Source organism: Salvelinus alpinus, chromosome 18 (assembly GCF_045679555.1).
Source record: "Salvelinus alpinus chromosome 18, SLU_Salpinus.1, whole genome shotgun sequence".
NCBI lineage: Eukaryota > Metazoa > Chordata > Actinopteri > Salmoniformes > Salmonidae > Salvelinus > Salvelinus alpinus.
The window spans coordinates 27,883,249-27,893,164 of record NC_092103.1 but is presented as its reverse complement, the minus strand read 5'-3'; positions in this window follow the sequence as shown (position 1 = coordinate 27,893,164).

Here is a 9,916-nt window from a genome sequence, read left to right as displayed (position 1 = left end):
AGGGTAATGTGTGTATCAGCAGGGGCCTTTACCTCTCAGGGTAATGTGTGTATCAGCAGGGGCCTTACCTCTCAGGGTAATGTGTGTATCAGCAGGGGCCTTACCTCTCAGGGTAATGTGTGTATCAGCAGGAGCCTTACCTCTCAGGGTAATGTGTGTATCAGCAGGGGCCTTACCTCTCATGGTAATGTTTGTATCAGCAGGGGCCTTACCTCTCAGGGTAAAGTGTGTATCAGCAGGGGCCTTACCTCTCAGGGTAATGTGTGTATCAGCAGGAGCCTTACCTCTTAGGGTAATGTGTGTATCAGCAGGGGCCTTTACCTCTCAGGGTAGTGTGTGTATCAGCAGGGGCCTTACCTCTCAGGGTAATGTGTGTATCAGCAGGGGCCTTACCTCTCAGGGTAATGTGTGTATCAGCAGGAGCCTTACCTCTCAGGGTAATGTGTGCATCAGCAGGAGCCTTACCTCTCAGGGTAATGTGTGTATCAGCAGGGGCCTTAACTCTCAGAGTAATGTGTGTATAAGCTGGAGCCTTACCTCTCAGGGTAATGTGTGTATCAGTAGGGGCCTTAACTCTCAGGGTAATATGTGTATCAGCAGAGGCCTTACCTCTCAGGGTAATGTGTGCATCAGCAGGAGCCTTACCTCTCAGGGTAATGTGTGTATCAGCAGGGGCCTTACCTCTCAGGGTAATGTGTGTATCAGCAGGGGCCATACCTCTCAGGGTAATGTGTGTATAAGCAGGGGCCTTACCTCTCAGGGTAATGTGTGTATCAGCAGGGGCCTTACCTCTCAGGGTAATGTGTGTATCAGCAGGAGCCTTACCTCTCAGGGTAATGTGTGTATCAGCAGGGGCCTTTACTTCTCAGGGTAATGTGTGTATCAGCAGGGGCCTTACCTCTCAGAGTAATGTGTGTATCAGCAGGAGCCTTACCTCTCAGGGTAATGTGTGTATCAGCAGGGGCCTTTACCTCTCAGGGTAATGTGTGTATCAGCAGGGGCCTTACCTCTCAGAGTAATGTGTGTATCATCAGGAGCCTTACCTCTCAGGGTAATGTGTGTATCAGCAGGGGCCTTACCTCTCAGGGTAATGTGTGTATCAGCAGGAGCCTTACCTCTCAGGGTAATGTGTGCATCAGCATGAGCCTTACCTCTCAGGGTAATGTGTGTATCAGCAGGGGCCTTTACCTCTCAGGGTAATGTGTGTATCAGCAGGGGCCTTACCTCTCAGAGTAATGTGTGTATCAGCAGGAGCCTTACCTCTCAGGGTAATGTGTGTATCAGCAGGGGCCTTAACTCTCAGGGTAATATGTGTATCAGCAGGGGCCTTACCTCTCAGGGTAATGTGTGCATCAGCAGGAGCCTTACCTCTCAGGGTAATATGTGTATCAGCAGGGGCCTTACCTCTCAGGGTAATGTGTGTATCAGCAGGGGCCTTACCTCTCAGGGTAATGTGTGTATCAGCAGGGGCCATACCTCTCAGGGTAATGTGTGTATCAGCAGGGGCCTTACCTCTCAGGGTAATGTGTGTATCAGCAGGAGCCTTACCTCTCAGGGTAATGTGTGTATCAGCAGGGGCCTTTACCTCTCAGGGTAATGTGTGTATCAGCAGGGGCCTTACCTCTCAGGGTAATGTGTGTATCAGCAGGGGCCTTACCTCTCAGGGTAATGTGTGTATCAGCAGGGGCCTTAACTCTCAGGGTAATGTGTGTATCAGCAGGGGCCTTAACTCTCAGGGTAATGTGTGTATCAGCAGGAGCCTTACCTCTCAGGGTAATGTGTGTATCAGCAGGGGCCTTAACTCTCAGGGTAATATGTGTATCAGCAGGGGCCTTACCTCTCAGGGTAATGTGTGCATCAGCAGGAGCCTTACCTCTCAGGGTAATATGTGTATCAGCAGGGGCCTAACCTCTCAGGGTAATGTGTGTATCAGCAGGGGCCTTACCTCTCAGGGTAATGTGTGTATCAGCAGGGGCCTTACCTCTCAGGGTAATGTGTGTATCAGCAGGGGCCTTACCTCTCATGGTAATGTGTGTATCAGCAGGGGCCTTACCTCTCAGGGTAATGTGTGTATCAGCCGGGGCCTTACCTCTCTGGTTATTTGTGTATCAGCAGGAGCCTTACATCTCAGGGTAATGTGTGTATCAGCACTGGCCTTTACCTCTCAGGGTAATGTGTGTATCAGCAGGGGCCTTACCTCTCAGGGTAATGTGTGTATCAGCAGGGGCCTTACCTCTCAGGGTAATGTGTGTATCAGCAGGGGCCTTACCTCTCAGGGTAATGTGTGTATCAGCAGGGGCCTTAACTCTCAGGGTAATGTGTGTATCAGCAGGGGCCTTTACCTCTCAGGGTAATGTGTGTATCAGCAGGGGCCTTACCTCTCAGGGTAATGTGTGTATCAGCAGGGGCCTTACCTCTCAGGGTAATGTGTGTATCAGCAGGGGCCTTACCTCTCAGGGTAATGTGTGTATCAGCAGGGGCCTTACCTCTCAGGGTAATGTGTCTATCAGCAGGGGCCTTACCTCTCAGGGTAATGTGTGTATCAGCAGGAGCCTTAACTCTCAGGGTAATGTGTGTATGCATATTACAGGTTGGATCACTTCTATTTCAACTCAGCCCATTTAGGAAATGAACCGAAATGCAATTCATCAGCTGCAGAGATTGCCCATTATTTTCATTGAGTTTTGTTTTTCAGCTCAGGAATTGGATTTTCATTGTTTGACCCCAAGCCGGGTAGGGAGAGAGCGGGTATGTTAAAGGCCTCAAATTGTAGTCATTACTGAATAGGACTAATTCACAAAAGGTTTTGGAATAATGCCTACCATTAATATGATTTGTTAATTATTCATTAATTGTGACTTTTTTTTCCTTACAAACTTTAGTAGTCGGGGCCTGGGAGTCTTAGTGTACGTCTAGGTGTTTATGTCTATTTATGACATGACCTCTGAAATCCTTATTTGACTCATACTTTGACTCTGTCTATACAGTCATTGGTCACACTCAGACAGAACAGTGACAACTCTTCTGTATGTATAAAAACCCCACTGGGCCAGAGATGACAACATGTCGCTCTGTCCTGACCGAGTATGTGTGTGTCTCAGATCTGGAGCGAGACAAGTGGACGGACACGGACCACTGCACACAGCCCTGTCAATCACACACACATTGCAGAATAACCTTATGACAGAGACAACTGTGTCTGCTTTGGGGTGAAAACTAGACTTGCTGAACAGTTGTTTGACTCTCATTTGCTTGCCTCTCGTGGGGATTTGTATTTTTAAGAAGTAGGCAACTGTTGCAGTCATGATGTCAAATATGTATATTAAATCCACATATTTTTGTAGTCTTAAAAAATACGTCTTTACCTTGTCGTAATCTTGTCATCTGACGTTGCTCTAAAACAGTTTTAACTACAAAATCTAATCATTGTGATGTCTCTTCTGTGTTCCTTCTACCTGCATCATATCCTGTCCCTAGCACCGTCACTTCCTGTCTCTGTCCTGGCACTCTGAGAGGCTCCTTTAACTAACTAACCAGGCTTCTAATAGACACAACCCTATTAGAGACCGGCTGGTTGGCTGGGCCTGAGCGTGTGTGCTAATCAGAAAATGAATTTCCACACACACACCTCTTCCTGTATGAGGGACCTGAAGCAGGAGGATGACCCCCCCCCCTTTTTTCTCCTCCTTCCCACTGGAAAAGAGAAAAGTGAGGGAGTGCAGAGGGAGAGGCGAGGATAACAGGGTGGGAGGGAGTGTAGGGAGTAGAGGGTGGGAGAGAGGGAGCCAGGGAGTGGAGGGAGGGAGGGAGGGAGGGAGGGAGGGAGGGAGGGAGGGAGGGAGGGAGGGAGGGAGGGAGGGAGGGAGGGGGGGGGGAGGGAGGGAGGGAGTGTAGGGAGGGAGGGAGAGAGGCAGTGTAGGGGGGAGGGAGAGAGGGAGACAGTGAGTGTAGGGAGAGAGGGAGTGTAGGGTGGGAGGGAGAGGGGGAGACAGTGAGTGTAGGGTGGGAGGGAGAGGGGGAGACAGTGAGTGTAGGGAGGGAGGGAGAGAGAGAGGGAGTGTAGGGAGAGAGGGATACAGTGAGGGTAGGAGGGAGAGAGGGAGACAGTGAGGGAGAGAGAGAGACGGAGTGTTGGGAGAAAGGGAGACGGAGTGTAGAGAGGGAGTGTAGGGAGGGAGACAGGGAGTGTAGAGAGGGAGTGTAGGGAGGGAGGGAGACAGGGAGTGTGGGGAGAGAGTGAGACAGGGAGTGTAGAGAGTGAGACAGGGAGTGTAGGGAGGGAGGGAGACAGGGAGTGTAGGGAGGGAGGGAGACAGGGAGTGTAGGGAGAGAGGGAGACAGGGAGTGTAGGGAGACAGGGAGTGTAGGGAGAGAGGGTGACAGGGAGTGTAGAGAGCGAGACAGGGAGTGTAGAGAGGGAGACAGGGAGTGTAGGGAGAGAGGGAGACAGGGAGTGTAGGGAGACAGGGAGTGTAGGGAGAGAGGGAGTGTAGGGAGAGTGGGAGAGAGGGAGTGTGGAGAGGGAGAGAGGGAGTGTGGAGAGGGAGAGAGGGAGTGTAGGGAGAGAGGGAGTGTAGGGAGAGAGGGAGACAGTGAGTGTAGGGAGAGAGGGAGACAGGGAGTGTAGGGAGAGAGGGTGACAGGGAGTGTAGAGAGCGAGACAGGGAGTGTCGGGAGAGAGGGAGTGTAAGGGGAGAGGGAGACAGGGAGTGTAGGGAGAGAGGGAGACAGGGAGTGTAGGGAGACAGGGAGTGTAGGGAGAGAGGGAGTGTAGGGAGAGAGGGAGTGTGGAGAGGGAGAGAGTGAGTGTAGGGAGAGAGGGAGACAGTGAGTGTAGGGAGAGAGGGAGACAGTGAGTGTAGGGAGAGAGGGAGACAGGGAGTGTAGGGGGAGAGGGAGACAGGGAGTGTAGGGAGAGAGGGTAACAGGGAGTGTAGGGGGAGAGGGAGACAGGGAGTGTAGGGAGAGAGGGAGAGACGGAGTGTGGAGAGGGAGAGAGGGAGTGTAGGGAGGGCAGGAGCAGCCAGCTGGGTTGTAGGAGTAATAAAGAAGGAGAATCAATAGGCCATGCAATGGAGCCAAGGTGCTGCCATCTATCACGCCGCCTCCCTGACTCCCATCATTCATCATGCTCAATGAGGCAGCAAATAGGAAAATGACTATTTGTATCAAACACATCTGCACTCATCCACCAAGGTATTTCATTCCTATTAACTCCCGGAGTAAAATACGCACACGGTTCAGGCTTTTCTGTGTTCTTGTTGCTTGTGATTGTGATTGTGTGTGTTGGGGTGTGTGTTGTCTTTGTGTTGTGGTGTGTGTTTTTGTTTGTAGAGAAAATGTATCTGGCAAAGAACACATTTATGGCCGCGTAGTTTTTTTGTGTCTTTGTGGAGGTACATTTTTACAACTATCCCTCCCCCATTCCTCCCTCCTTCTTCCTCCCTCACCCCTCCCTTTTGCTCACCCACCACCCAGACCCACCCCCCAGTCATCTCTTATGGCCTGTCATTGGTGAGTTTTTGTGTATGTCTTCATCGACATCTATCCTTTCAACTCCTCTCTGCTTTGTCTTCATGCAGACACACTCACACACACACGGCTGCTCTGTTTGCGTTTTGGGTTTGAGAGCGCTGTAATAAATGTAGGTGGTTGACTGTAAGTATGGCTTGTATTACTCCAGGACAGTGTCTTCATGTCCTCAGCACTATAAATCCCCCAGGCTGCCAGGTAAGACAGAGGTGCTTCTCTTCCCAGCAGCCAAAGGAAGCAGGCAGGATGGGATGCAAATGTGCAGGGCTATCATCATTATAGAGTAATACCCCATGAAATGGCTGGATCATTACTGTCCATGGCAGCATCATTATCATCTACCGGCTTTATGGGCTGCTGGGGAGTGGTAGAGGGCCTGTATAGGAAAGAGAGATGGACGTGTGTGTGTGTGTGCGTGTGTGTGTTACTGTAATCTAGCCCCTCTCTAACTCTTTACATTAAGCCAGTAGTGTTTGTTTGGATGCTTCTCCCCTGGTGGTAGTCCCATCACATCAACAACAGACACTGTTTTAATAACATGTCAAATTCTGATTAATGTGGACCATCTTCAAAACAAAAACATAAACAACTAAATACTAATTTAAAACGGAATTATGAGACTGGAGAGCTTTTGTAATATAATGGAAAGATCAAACAATGCTTTGCTTTGCCAGATAGCCGACACATTCAATCAAAAGCTGTATTCTCAAGTTTCTACCGATTATGCAAAATAAGATACCTCCCACTATTTGACTAAAACAAACATGTTACATTGCCATGTGAGTGTATTTCTGGAGTGCTTTCTGGATATATAATACTGTCAGTGTTGTGGAAGCTACTCTGAAAATATAGTTTACCAAGCTACCAATTACTTCACACTGGAAGAAGTTTTAAGCTACATTAAAGCTACTCTTAAGACAAATATAGTTTACTGAACTAAAGTTACTTTGAAAAAGTAGTTCACTACATCCAAACTACTACGTGATAAATGATCATAGTGTATCTAAATCTGACATGTCATAGACTACAAAATGCAAGAACAGATCCCTCTGGAGTCCGATGTTAACAGAATGTGTAATTTAGCCTAATAATACAAACAAAAACGATTTTTCAAGTGAGAATTAGGCAGGTCTGATGGCGAACAAGAAAGGACATTTTTGCCTACTTCACCCATATTTTATTGTATTTTTACTAAACCCGTAATGTGTAGTTCCTGTAGCTACACCTCTACATGGCAGAAAAGTAAACAAAATAAAAACAAAATAATAAGATTAGAATTGAGTTCAACTACCACTAAGCTACTGCAAAATGTAGTTGAACTACATGTAGTTCACTACTCCCCAACACTGAATACTGTATATATATATAACAGTTTGATCTCAACACTTCTGCTATGTTGCGTGTGAATGGACACACTTCACAATCCAGAATAAACATGTGTCCAGATATGTAATTAAATCATAAAGATAATATATACATCTATTTGTACGATTTGTTAGGCCTTATTACATATCAAAACATGCAGCCTAATTGTTATGTTCGTATATCCAGGCGTATATCAGGTGTTTGGGCTCTTGCTGAAAGATGAGGCAATGTAGTATTTGAATAATACATGTTTTCCTTACAGCTCTCCCTTTAAAATAGTCTAAAAAAATAGCAGGGTACTCTAAACTCAGTGTAAGTTTGCTCTAATTTGCTTGTTGTCAACTAAACATGAGATACAAATACTCCCTCTAAGTTCTAAATCACAGTTGGAGGTAAAGAATGTGTGCATTGCTACAAACCACCACTATCAGTCATTCTTGCATAGAGTGGGAGAGTATTTGCAGGCAAGGTTAATAGCACTGTAATTTAGGATTTAGTTGAACGAAAAATACTGTGATTTTGCAAATGACTGAAATTAGATTCTTTATTACCAATTACCCACACCTCACTTCGCCTCCTATGGCCTCATTCACTACAGTGTCATTCATTGCACTATGTTCATAGCTAATTGAGGTTCCTAAAGACTATTTAGACCATGGCATTGAAGAGGTGACGGTATGGGATTTTGAAACAACTTTAACTGCATTGTAAGTGGCAGTGTGTCTGCTCTGCACCTTATAACCGTATAACGGTCTATAGCCTACCTGCCATCTGGTACATTAACCCTCCAGCAATGTAGCCAGGACTAAATAGACAACATTCAATCGAAAGAGATCCACGAGTTTTTTGGGGTGACAAAAAATAACATTCCTTTGTGCTGCGAGAGAGCATGTTATAATTTTCATATTGACTAGTTTATTTTGATATCACACTATAAACATGAATTGATACATGGACCCCAAAACGTGCATTCCAACACAGAGAATTGCATGAGTCCACGTATCTACAATATAAATCAAATCATGAAACCTAAAATCAATAGGCCCTACTATTTCGAAAGTTCCACCTGACAAGACAGTCTTGGCTTGACGGGAGAAAAGGTCCGTATCACATAGTTGCACGGTAAGCGTGCATTTCCCTCTTGATCGCGAGTTGAAAATGTCATGTTCCACTCTTTGCACTTCTCCTCTCTTCTCTTCCCCCTCTCCTTCTTCTCCTCCACACTTGGCGACGTGCCTGCGCCTACTTTCCAGTTGACTCCTCAGGGATCATTTAGCCAAAGTCACAGGCTACGGGAACAGACCTTTCAAATTCATAAAATTCATAGGATTTTTCACAAATGAATGAACACAATTTTCTACCACTTTCCTCATTATGCAAATATGCAAAATATCACATTTAGGCCAATTACGGTCCCGCACAGTTCCAAATTCACCCGTTTAAGCCTTAATTGCAGAAACTATCAAATAATTACTGAAGCTAATTGGGGATATTTGTGACAGATACAACAAATTCTCCCCCAAATTACATTTTATTCAAGGAGCCACTGAATGACACTGCGATGTTTTATTATCGAAGTCTAATTTAACTTAGCCTACATAACGAAGTGAATTGAGTGCTTGTTATCAATTTTGAACAATTCATAAGTCTCTAATGCGGAATGATGAAATAAATCGGTTCAAGATTCCATACAATATTTTCCTGATCTCTTTCCTCCGCCTCACTATTTGCGGAAAATTAGCCTATCCCCTGCTATGATTTTAGGTGTGATAAAACCTCCCATCTAACTATCGTGAAAGCCGATTAAAGATGATGGCACACATTTCCTTTTATAACTAAATGGTTTCTCCTCTAACTTGGGCTGCGTGGATTTAACTTTGAAACGGCGTTTTTCTACATATTTGGCTCTTTGTTCGTAATAAAAGCAGACCTGATATTGAAGGAAGAAACAAGAGGCAACAGAACATCCCTCTATCATGTCACCACCTCTCTCTTTACCTGAAAGGACCGGTGTTGTGCGCCCGGGAAGGTCATCTTTGGACACGGACATCTATCCCACCTAACCAGCAGCAGACAGCAGCATTTATAACTGTCTGGCTGGTGACCCGTTAGCGGGTTATGGATGTCCCCTCGGGTAGTGATTAGTTTCATCCAGGGGATGGTCCTGGCACTATGTAAACAAGCCCAGGGCGGAATGAAGGTGCCACCCAAGCATAGCGCGGAGGACTATTTGTCAGAGAACCTTCATAAATAGGATTGGAGAGGTGATGTCTCCATTTTTACGCAGAGGTTACTAAAAAGAGGCTCAGAGGGTAGACTGTTAAAGGACAACATTTACCCTGGGGCATATTCCATATCCATTTTTTGAAATAGGCCAAACCGTAAGTTATTGGGAAAAAACAACAACAACAACAATCAAAGTATAGCCTAATGTGATATTAATCCTAAAGTTTGACATGCAGGCCTGTATAACCAAATAAACAGGAGTTTGGATTCGACTGAGGCAAGGCATACTAGGCCAAAGGTTTAGTAACCGCCTAATTAAGAACTCAAAACTTATCAAACAGTAGAAGTATTAATCATCCTTTCACAGCATATGGACATTTAAATGCATGCACGTGCATAAGGTATTTAATTCACAACCATAGTCGGTAAGTAATTTCTAATTAAAAAATTACTAAGTTCTAATAAACTGAAATTCATTCATAATGATTGAAGTGGTTGCGTAGGTTAAGAAATGACTATTTTCATTAGAAGGTCAATTTATTATTTGTTCGAAATGTTCCAGATCTATTCAAATATAACGGCCTATTTGTCACAGCGGCTCACCTTTGACTCGTCTCGCGTTGTTTGGTTTAGCAATTATAAATCCACTTTGATACTAATATAGGAATGATTTGATCTGTAATGATTGTAATAATCTCCTTAATGTTTATTACCAACATCACGTCTCTGCTAATCACTTGCTATAGGATATCTTATATCAAAGCATAAAGTCATGGCATGGGTTATATTCTCC